Below are 12,490 nucleotides of genomic sequence, written 5' to 3'. Positions count from 1 at the left end.
TAGCTTAATGGTTAGAGCAGTCGCCCGGAAAGCGGAAGGTTCCGGGTTCGAGTCCCGGTCTAGTCACCCAAAGGCCCGATTCTTTTTCGCGGATCCTACTATAATATAATATAATAAAAATATATAATTTTGTAAGCGTTTGTGACGTTCACAAACATTTGCAAACATCTTGCGCGGTTGATAGATACCCGGCTTAAGGCCCCGAAGCGTCCACGCCAGATTTCTTGTTTTTCACCAAAACATGCACAAATCGTTTTCGGACAATTAACCGTGCTTTTTTTGTCGCTCGCAGAACGCAGACTTACACGCCGATCGCCTTTCGCGATTATTTCGGAGTCGCTCGTTTCGTAATCACTAAATCAGATTATTTACGTTTTTGTTACGTTTTTTCTTGTATTGGTAGATTAGAATAAGTTCATTGTTTGTTTTACAAAGTCAACCGCTTTTTTTACACTTGCATCCCTTCACTTTTTCCACGCCTATTTTTTTTTATTTTCCGGAAACAAAAATCCTTAAAATTTTTTAAATGTTTTTGGGATGAAAATGAGAATAGAAATTTTCACATCGTTTACTTTTTCACGAACCTTTTTTTTGTAAAATTTTCTATATACAATACTTACAACATTTCTGGATGTACCGAAAAAATATCCTGGATATAATGATAATGATGATTCAGAACTGCCTTCATATGCAAGAATTGCTAATTGATATATTTCTCTTTCTGCACATTCTCCAAGTCCTCGTACGTGTATCCAGTAATAACCCAAAGTTTGATTTGCACTTAAAATAAAATCAACACGTTCACCTACGCAATAAGAATAATAAATATATTTGTGTACGTAGTAAAAAAAGCAATACGCATGCACACATTCACACACCCGCGGCACATACGCGTGCACGCGCACATATGTATATAGGATGTCCATAAAATATATGCCCATTCGCTATATTTCGCAGTTACATGTATTTCGTGGTTTTTTAATAATTTTGAGCCGTTTCGAAAATATAGGGATGGGGATTTTATGGATACCTTATATTACATATATTGTATACATACAGGGTCTCAAAATTAGATTGACAAACTTCAAGTGGTTATAAAGGAAATGAAAACAAGCTAATTTTGTCAATAAACATTTTTGTAAATGTGTCATTTTGGTAGTAAAGTGATTTTTGAAATGAAGTGTAATAGATCTAATAAGTCTTTGTACATTAAAAATTCTTACAAAGAATAATTTATTTTTTAATTATAAGTAATAAACATTTGTTTTAATAATTATTTGTGGTAATTGTGCATCTTAAAGGAGCTACCTCCGATTATCTTGACCTTGACATATGTTGTCAAGGTCATGACCCTGAGTACCCTCCAAAAGGTTTTAATCTGCGTTTGTAATTAATTACAAAATGATTAACAACTAGCGTTTCGGACCGCGCTTTGTGTGGTCCTCAAAGCCTTTTTAATCAAACCGCGGAAAGCGTGGTCCTCATATAGTAGCCTATATAAAACTTGGCCGATTTTCAGCTGACTCCGCCTAGCAACTCCCCTTGTCGCGCATCGTCTACAACCCGCTGGCGCCTCAGGAGCGTGTGATTTGAGAATATACGTGAAATAACTTTTTTTAATCTTTTTATTGCTTTTCTCCACTCTTTTCTCCTTATTTCTTTTTCTTCTCTCTCTTCTTCTTCCCTTTCCCCCTCCTCTTCTCTCAATTTTCTTACCACTCTCTCCTCTACTCCTCCTAATAGCTTCATAAAATATCCTCTCCACTCTTCCATCTCAATCTCCTCATTTATTCCCTTCTTCTTCCTCCTTTTCTTGTTCACTATTTCCCACACCTCTTTTTCTCTTTTTACTTCCGCCGCTTTTTTCTACCTCTCATTCTCCTCTCTTTTCTTTCTCTCACATAGCTTCTTATATTCTCCTCTTCTTCTTCTGTACTCCTCTCCTTCTCCCCCTTCTCTTCTCTACCTCCTCAGCTCCCCCTTTATCTCCCTTTTTTCTTCTCTACATTCTTCATCCCACCATCCTCTCTTCTCCGCCTTTCCTTCTTTCACTTCTTTCTCCGTTCAACAATTCTGAGATTGTGCTCTATTGCGAACTGAACGCTGTCGTTCTTTAAGTCGCCTTATTTGTTGTGGAACTGTTTCTCGTGTTCTTTTATCTACAACTTGTAACCGTTGTTCATCGAGACATTTTATTTGTTTCTCTTGCGTTTCCTGATCTCTACTGATTGTTGTGCGAAAATTTTAATTAACTAAACACAAAGATCTCTGTAATGTCGTTTTTCGTTTTCTTTTTAAAATAGTTTCCATTTTCTGCTTCATCAAACGCAATTTTCTCTCTTCAATGCTCTCTCGAGCATACCTCAAAGATCTTGCTAAGCTTATTTGATTCACACAAGCATCATGTTCCTCTTTGTTCTCATTGAGTCTATTTAATTCTTTTTTCCTCGCATCTTGAGTTTTTCTAGATAATTTAGTTTTTACTTTTGGCATTTTAAGCCTAGTCAAAGGTTAATATTATATTAGATCAATTAATTAAATTTAATTTGATCTTAAATTAAAATCAAGTATTTTAATATTGTATCAATTTTTAATTTATGATTTAAATAATTTATATTTTTAACATTAACAATTATATATCAATCTGTCTTTCAATATTATTTTTGTTAATTGTTTTTATTTAATAGATATTTATATTACGATGTCGTAATTCAGTTAAATATTATAGTAATGTAATCAATTATATAAATTTAAATAAATTAATTAAAAAACTTAAACCAATTATTTGATATGTAAACCCGTTATCAAAATAAAGTTTGATGTATTTATCGACGAAGTCTAAAATTTAAAAATTACTTCAGTTGAATGATTGGGTTTAACACAAATAAAATGAAACTTAAATCTGGTGTTACCTGTCGATAGCAGTATAGTCAACTCGATAGCATATATCAAAGAAGGAGATATGTACTTGAATTTTTCTATTATTTCCTTTCTTTTGTTTAACACCAATAAAGTATTTAAAGCTTTTAAATATTCTCGAGATATGTACTTGCATTTTTCTATTATTTTCTTTTTCTTGTTTAACACCAATAAAGTATTTAAAACTTTTAAATATTCTCTTTTAAATATCTTTTTAAATATCTTGTTTATATTTGAAATGAGTCTCAAACATCAATAATTGACATATAACAATTGACATAAATTGATAATTAGTATGTAAATCTAACCACATATTTATTACGTTATCAAATGCCATTATGTCTCAAATAAATAGTAAAAATCAAATTAAAAATTTTATAATAAAAGAAATGAATGAAATAGAAAGAGATACTGAAAATTATATAATGGAAGAAATGAATGAAAGAGAAAGAGAAACTAATGAAATATTAAGACAAATCAATGAATATCATAATGGTAAATATAAACAGTAATTAATTTTAATTAAACTGTTTCGAAACAACCGTTAATTTAATTTGGTAGTTGTTGAAACGAATGTCTGGATCCACCTTGAATAAGGTGCGAAACGAGGCTTAATATTCGAAGGATTAACGAATTAGATAAATTGGCAATTTGGAGATCCATATAGAATTTAAGTCACAAACACTTTATTTCATAATACAAGTCTTAACATAAATCGGTATAAACAAAATTCGTTAGTCGACCGGCAAGGTTCGTGATCGGCGGCAATGTTGACTCGGAGAGAATTTGTATTGGCGGTAAAGTCTTATTGTTTTCACTCGCCCTTGAGTTAAATTGTCGTGTTGACATGAAACGTAGGTTTCTGTTTCTTTCTCACGAGTGGCCGTCTCAAAGAATAAGAATAAGGAGTACGCGAGCGAGATAGAGTTAAAGGAGAGATTAATTTCACTAGAGAGAGGGAGAGAGATAGCAAAGAAAGTAGAATTAAACATTTGCAGACAAACCCGTGAGCTCTGGCCGAAACCGAAAATCCTTAGGAGACCAGAATCTTGTCCGTAGTGATGGGGGGTTTGTTGCAGACAATTGGAATTCAATCATTTCTTCTTGAATAAATGTAGTTTGATATCGCTTGATACCTCGGAGATGATATTCGCTTGATCTCTCTTCGAATTCTCTTCTACAAATTCCTCTCTTTAGCCTTTCAAAACTTGTCTCCTTTTATTTTTACGGCGCACAAAACAAGTGGCACACCTTCCGGGCTCCGAAACAACCGAAAAGAGAGTGAGTAATCCCACTCTCCCTCGATCCGCACGCTCTCGTATCTCCTTATACTTTCGGGGGGAAATCGTGTGATTGGTCGCGTTTCGCGTTTGTCCAAATTCATGCGATATTGGGTCACCTTTATGTACCTTAAGGCCGGAACGCGCGGGTACACTTGATTTCAAACATAAACTAATCTTTTATTAATTTTATTTATATGCATAATAAAAGAAATGAATAAAATAGAGAGTTATTGGCATAATAGAAGAATAATGAATGAAATAGAAAGAGCTAATGAAATAAATAAAACGAATAAAATAGAAAGTGTTGTTATTAATGAAACCAATGGATTAGAAGATAAATGTTTAACGATTAATGAAATATCAATAGAAATCAATGAATTTTATAATGGTAAATATGTATAAACAATAATTAATTTGAATTAAAATAATCTTTTACATGATGCCATAAATAATATTCTAACTTATAAATTAAAAATTTCAGTATTCGAAGATGAGTTTAATCAATTATTATTAGATGCGTTAGATCAATTCGAGAAAGAACAAAAAGAGCAAAAGAAGGAATGTAAAAAGAAAAGGTTTAAGAAAGAAAATGAAAAGCGTAAAGAAGAAAAAAAATGATAAGAGTGATAAGAATAATAAGAAATTAAAAAAAAATAAAAAATAAATTTAAAAAAAATTAAATTTATAATTTACTTTTAATTTTTTTAAATATTATTAATTTGTTGTATTTTCAAAAAATAAATATATTTTCTTATATGTATAAATATTTTTATTTAATATAAATGATATTAATAGCATTCCCAAAAAATTTGTAAAATTTTCAATTTGTTTTGTATTTAAATGTTAATTTGTATTTTCAAAAAATAAATGTATTTTCTTATATGTATAAATATATTTATTTAATAAAAATAATATTAATGGTATTCCCGAAAAATTTGATACTTTTGTCAAAATCGCTCAATAAACATATGTTTACGTGAGTGGGTGCGTGGGTAGACGAATAAAAATATATTACACAGTCTACAACATTCCCAAGATGGCATTCTCGAAAAATTTGTAAAATTTTGGTACAGATTGCGTAAAAATTGATCAATAAACGTGTGTTTACGTGGGTGGATAAAAATATGTTACACAGCCTATAACATTCCCAAGATGATAAAGAATCAACTCTTAAAATTGCATTTCAATCGGTCTACTTGTTTTAAAGATCATCGAGGACAAACAAACAAACTGACAAACTCTTTGTCTTTATATATTAGTACAGATTATATCGATAATAAATATCGGTTTGCGTTGTATACAGGTTTTATAGTTGGAACAGTAACAGTTAATTCGCAGTGAAATAAATAAAATATGAAATTCTATGCATTTCTCGCATTCAATTTCACAATCATTATTTGGCGGAATTTATTTTCAAAAAGACATTTCATGGTGAAAACTGATTAGATGCTTTCTTTGAAATAATGACAGTAAATATGCCGATGGGGGTAGATAGTCTCAATGACTTTGACCTCGACGTAGTATGTAGTCCGCAATAAGTATCACAAGGTTTTAGCAGTTGCTCCTTGTTTTGACATTGTGTTATGACATCATTTAATAGAGTGTACATAGCTTAGCAAAACTTATTTATGCGTAATAAAGTAAATGTTATGGACGGGGAAGCCCCTCCCCCGCCCACGCGTTGACTTTACTGTGTGTGTGTATGTGTGTGTGCGCGTGCACGTGCGTGCGTGCGTGTGTGTGTGTGTGTGTTGTATGTGTGTGTGATTGAAAACCGAAATTGAAAACCCATGTGGGACGTCGCTTTGCGTGAAAAAGTATTTGCGTAATGTTTTATTTATTAGATTAATTTCGTGAATAACTTTGTAATTAATGACAAACATAGATTGAAACCTTTTACTTAAAATTATGACCTTGACAACATATGTCAAGGTCAAAATAATCGGAGATGGCTTCCCTAAAGTGCATAATTATCTTATTTGTTTATATTATAATTTCTTTCTTTCTTAATAACATCATAAAAATAAAATATATAAATTTTAACATTTTAAGGAAAGATATAAGTCGTTATGAGAGCCTATCGCGGATATACATGCGCGAAGACAACAAAAATTTAATTTTTCACCATCTTGTATATGTGCACGACGCTTGAAAGGAGGGTGTTAAAAAAGTGTTTAGCCCTCAAGTGCAAAGTGAATAGACGTTGAAAAATAATTGTTAAGATCCTCAGGTAAGAGGAAATGACAATTATTTGTCCGAGGAATGGTGGGAATATTGCTGGAAAATGTATTGATCTTCGAGTTTAAGTTTCTCCATATTAATGATTAGATTATTTTTTAAAATGGCAATATATGTTTCATAATTTATTATATCAATAAAATATAATTTTTCAACTTCTCCAGCACTCATAGCTTGATACTATCACAGAATCCGTGTTTCACGGTGGGTATTAAATAAATCGGATTTCACCATTTTCTCGCCACCCTGCGTCTTCCATCCAATCCAAAAATATTTTCAAATTAATAATCAAATATGTCAAGACCGCCAGAAAAATAAAAAATAAAAAATAATGCACAATCTCTTCTCGACCGTACTGGCAAATAATTTATTGATACTAATCACTACGTTTATAGTGGTATTGTTTTATAATTTTGTGGTTTAATTACTAATGACTTTGTATTTTTTAGTTCACTTGAAAAGGACTAAAAGCTATGGTCAAAACATGGTGATTAGTATCAATAAATTATTTGTCAGTATGAGAAGAGATTGTGTATTATATTTTGTTTTTAAATTATTATAATATTATTATTATTATTATTAATATTAATATTATTATTATTATGTATACATATATGCAGGGTGTTTATAAAATCTACTTTACCCTTTATATTTCATAAATGAGTCAAAATTTAAAAAAAAATGCGAAATACATGTTTATTATTTCAAGGAACTACTCTTAAAAAGGTGTCCCAGGGGAATTACATAAAAATTTCAAATATAACCTCCCATATTGTATTATACCTTTTGAATATTGATATTGTATTATATCTTTTAAATTATAAAGAAATTTTTGGAGCGAACCGGAAGCTGATACTTTGACTCGTTCAGGAGTTATTTAGGGTCACAGTTCGAAAAAGACCAATTTCAAAAAAATCATTACTACCATTTACAAAATCCTTAAAGAAAGGTTCGAGATGTGAAAGTGTTTTTCTTTTTCAGTTTTTTACAACAAATTTAAATTTGTTTACTACTATTTGAAAAATGCTAATAAAATGTTCGAGGTGTGAAATTAAAATGTTCATCTTTTAACTTCTAGAAATTATAGATTTAACTTGTAAAGCAGTTCGAAAACTTTTAGGTTCAGTTTGAAAAAGAAATTCGAGCAACTTGTTAAATACGTTATAACATCACTTTTGAGAACTGGATAACGCACTCGAGATCATGGCTCAAGAAAGGAAAAAACACAGAACACTGTGCGTAATTAACAGACAACAACAAAAATTTACTAAAAATGAAAAAATTACAAGTGTGTCGTGGTGTGTAGATGTATGTATGTGTAGATGCGATAGCGATCGTAAACTTGGAGGACACAAAGTTCACGGCGGAAGAGTGAAAGTCGTACACCGTTTTTTAACTTGCTGCGCTTTACAAAATTTCGATAGTAGTAGTATAGTGGCAGGTATGGCCCGTCAAAACAAACCCCCATCACCGAACCCTCTGGCGCCGTGTCTTATCTTATCTTTGGTATGGCCTGTCAAAACAAACCCCCACCACCGGCCCTTCTGGCGTCGCGGCTTATCTTTCCCCCACCACCGGCGTCTGGTTTTTCCGAGTGCGGGTGTTGGGGGGAAAGGGTGTTGGGGGGGAAAAAAATGGCGACTGGCCCCGAAAGGTGGGGATGAGAATTTTTTTTTATTTTTTCTGATTTTCTCTGGATTTGAACCCGGGACCTTCGTGTTTCCGAGCAGGGTCCTAGTATGTTGAGCTAAACGAGATTTTACTAGTCTAAGGATTAGACGAGGTATTTAAGCTAAAGTTGCGTAGAGTACGGTATGGGGGATTCGGGAATACGAATGGCAAGGATAGCTCGTCGAATCAAATAGTCGATATTGGACGGGGGTGGGGTAAAAACATTTTGACCAAGAAAAGCGTCATGCGGTCGACCGGGAATCGGTGACAGGTAGTGGCTGACAATGCCGTAGGGTAATAAAAGAAAAAGAACACGCAAATATTTGTACAGGCGAGCATTCCAACTCGTGTCACGATAAAAAAAAATAATACATCATCGTAGATTAGAAAGAATGCTTATTGTTGAAAAGATGTCAGATAAAATTTTATTTTAAAATAACTCGCGGCTTAATGAAGGTGAACAGGAACATGCACGTTGAGGAAATTTCTGGAAAAAAGGAAGTGAAAGAAAATCGAATAATGGTTTTAAAAGTACAAATATGGTTTATATTTAAAATATTTTTACAGAACAAAAGATACAACAAAAGGTAAGAGAAGACGAGATAGGCGAAAGAGGGTGAAAGAGAACGAAAGAGGGTGAGAAAGGACGTACGAGGGTGAAAGAGGTGAAAGAGGGTGAGAGAGGACAAAAGAGGGTGAAAGAGGACGAAAGAGGTCGAAAGAGGGTGAGAGAGAACGAAAGAGGGTTAAAGAGGACGAAAGACGGTGAGAGAGGACAAAAGAGTGTGAAAGAGGTCGAAAGAAGATGAGAGAGGGCAAAAGAGGGTGAGAAAGAATGAAAGAGGGTGAGAGAGGACGAAAGAGAGTGAAAAAAGGTGAAAGAGGACGAAAGAGGTAAAAGAGGGTGAGAAAGAATGAAAGAGGGTGAGAAAGGACGAAAGAGAGTGAAAGAGGACGAAAGAGGGTGAAAGAGGACAAAAGAGGGTGAGAGGGAATGAAAGAGGGTGAGAGGGAATAAAAGAGGGTGAAAGAGGGTGAGAGAGAATGAAAGAGGGTGAGGAGAGGACGAAAGAGGGTGAGAGAGAATGAAAGAGGGTAAAAGAGGACGAAAGAGGGTGAAAGAGAACGAAAGAGGGTGAGAGGGAATGAAAGAGGGTGAAAGAGGACGAAAGAAGGGTGAAAGAGGGTGAGAGAGGACGAAAGAGGGTGAAGTAGGACGAAAGAGGGTGAAAGAGGACAAAAGAGGTTGAGAGGACGAAAGAGGGTGAAAGAGGACGAAAGAGGGTGAAAGAGGACGAAAGGGGGTGAGAGGGAATGAAAGAGGGTGAAAGAGGGTGAGAGAGAATGAAAGAGGGTGAGAGAGGACGAAAAAGGGTGAAAGAGGCGAAAGATGGTGAAAAAAGACAAAAAAGGGTCAAAGAGGGCGAAAGAGGACGAAAGAGGGCGAAAGAGGGTGAAAGAGGACGAAAGAGGGTGAGGTAGGACGAAAGAGGGTGAAAGAGGACGAGAGAGGGTGAAAAAGGACGAAAGAGGGTGAAAGAGGACGAAAGAGAGTGAAAGAGGACGAAAGGGGGTGAGAGGGAATGAAAGAGGGTGAAAGAGGGTAAGAGGGAATGAAAGAGGGTGAGAGAGGACGAAAGAGGGTGAAAGAGGCGAAAGATGGTGAAAGAGGACGAAAGAGGGTGAAAGAGGGTGAAAGAGGACGAAGAGGGTGAGAGGAAATGAAAGAGGGTGAAAAAGGCGAAAGAGGGGTGGGGGTGGGGGTAAGAGTGGGGTGGGGTGGGGTGGGGTGGGGTGGGGTGGGGTGGGGTGGTGGGGCGGGATGTGGGAGTAAAAGGGGTGGGTGGGAGTTGAGGGAGGTGTGAGTGAAAGGTGAGAAGAGATTTATACGCGGACAGAGAAGAAGAAGAAGAAGAAGAAGAAGAAGAAGAAGACGACGTTTCTTAATTTTTCATGAAAAACGTCACTTTTTGACCGCTTGTATCTCCGGAACGGCTTGACCGATTTTATTTTTTCTTGGCTCAAATTACTCGTGGCGATGCCGCCTTTCAGGTTATGTTACGTGCAATTCAAAATTTTTTATATTTTAGTAGTTCTACACCCCCAAAAAATGGACTTTGATGGTGCAGGATAAGGAGACTTGTAGTGTCTTTTAAGGTCTTTTAGGGTTTGAACATGGCCGGAGACACTACCGCGTCTCCTGATATATAAATCTCTTCTCACCTTTTACTCACACCTCCCTCAACTCCCACCCACCCCTTTCCCTCCCACATCCCGCCCCCCGCCCCCACCCCACCCCCACTCCCACTTCTCTTTCGCCCTAACTCACCCTCTTTCGTCCTATTTTTTCAGTTTTTTCGTTCTCTCTCACCCTCTGTTGTCCTCTTTCACCCTCTTTCACCCTTTTTCGTCCTCTTTCACCCTCTTTCGTCCTCTTTCACCATCTTTCGCCTCTTTCACCCTCTTTCGTCCTCTGTCGTCCTCTTTCACCCTCTTTCGTCCTCTTTCACCCTTTTTTGTCCTCTCTCACCCTCTTTCATTCTCTCTCACTCTCTCTCACCCTCTTTTGTCCTCTTTCGTCCTCTTTCACCCTCTATCGTCCTCTTTCACCCTTTTTCGTCCTCTTTCACCCTCTTTCGACCTTTTTCATCCTCTTTCGTCCTCTCTCACCCTCTTTCGCTCTCTCTCACCCTCTTTTGCCCTCTAACCCTTTTTTACCCTCTTTCGTCCTCTTTTACCCTCTTTCGCCCTCTTTCGTCCTCTTTCACCCTCTTTCGCCCTCTTTCACCCTTTTTCGTCCTCTTTCACTCTCTTTCGTCTTCTCTCACCCTCTTTCATTCTCTCTCACCCTCTTTCACCCTCTTTCATTCCCTCTCACCCTCTTTCATTCTGTCTCACCCTCTTTCATTCTGTCTCACCCTCTTTCATTCCCTCTCACCCTCTTTCGTTCTCTTTCACCCTCTTTCGCCCTCTTTCACCCTCTTTCGTCCTCTTTCACCCTCTTTCGTCCTCTCTCACCCTTTTTCGACCTCTTTCACCCTCTTTCGTCCTTTTTCACTCTCCTTTGTCTTCTCTCACTCTCTTTCATTTTTTTATACCTTATTTCATTCTCTTTCACCCTCTTTCGTCCTCTTTCACTCTCCTTCGTCCTCTCACCCTCTTTTATTCTCTTTCACCCTCTTTCGTCCTATCTCACCCTCTTTCGTCCTCTCTCACTCTCTCTCACCTCTTTCACCCTCGTACGTCCTTTCTCACCCTCTTTCGTTCTCTTTCACCCTCTTTCGCCTATCTCGTCTTCTCTTACTCTCATTCGTCCTCTCTCACCCTATCTCCAAAAAATCATAAAAATGAAAAGGTCAAGCCATGTTCAAAAGAAGGTCCTCAAAAATTTAAACCTAGTCTGTACAATGAAAAAAAATTAATCGTAATTTTATATTGCAATATAATATTTATCGCAATAATTCCAGAGTTCCAATTTGTTAATATCGAATAATGTATTTGTTTCAAGTAATGGCAGTAGAGTCAAATACATACCTACGTATATGCAGTTTTTGCTGTTAAATGTACTTGAACGAAAAAAATAATTAAATGATTTAAATATAGCACATTTTAAATCAAGAAACTTATACTATAATCGAACTCTGTTTAGAAAGAATGTTTGTTTCAATCACAATCACAACACCATTTTCTATTATTTCTATTATTATTATCAATAATGTTATTCACCAAATAATTATAGTATTAATAATGTTTTGCGGTTTATTTAACAATTCATAATATATATATGTGTGTGTATGTGTATAAACAGGCCTATCTATAATAATTATAATTGATTATAAAGTAAATAATTATTTGTAATAAATGATTTATATAAAAGTATTTTAGAGATTGAATACATAATAATGCTATTATTATCAAAACAGAGCAGTAGTTAGATAAGAATAAATCTTATAAATCATTTATTTATTACAAAAAATTATCTACTAAAACTTTGTAATCATTATATTCATAAAAGATTTTTATATATTTTTAGATTATAAATTTAATTATTTTTACTTTTGTAATGTACAATATTTTTAAAAAATTATTATATACGTGTGCATATATAAAAGAATGCAATGTAGAAAAGAGAGAAGAGACAGATAGATCGATAGATAGATAGATAGGTTGATCGATAGATGATAGATAGTTCAATAGATAGACAGATTGCTAAATAAATCAATAGGTATGTGTATATATTATATATATATATATATATATATATATATATATATACAGGGTGATTCAAAACAACCGTTTGTCCTTAAAATGTCGTATTCCTGACTCGATTCTAAGACGATTTTTTCTTTGCCAAAATTTTATCCGAAGCTTAGTTTTCG

This window comes from Nylanderia fulva, unplaced genomic scaffold (genome assembly GCF_048542155.1).
Source record: "Nylanderia fulva isolate GAGA-0341 unplaced genomic scaffold, ASM4854215v1 Scaffold288, whole genome shotgun sequence".
In the NCBI taxonomy this organism is placed as follows: domain Eukaryota; kingdom Metazoa; phylum Arthropoda; class Insecta; order Hymenoptera; family Formicidae; genus Nylanderia; species Nylanderia fulva.
This window is presented reverse-complemented; position numbering follows the sequence as displayed.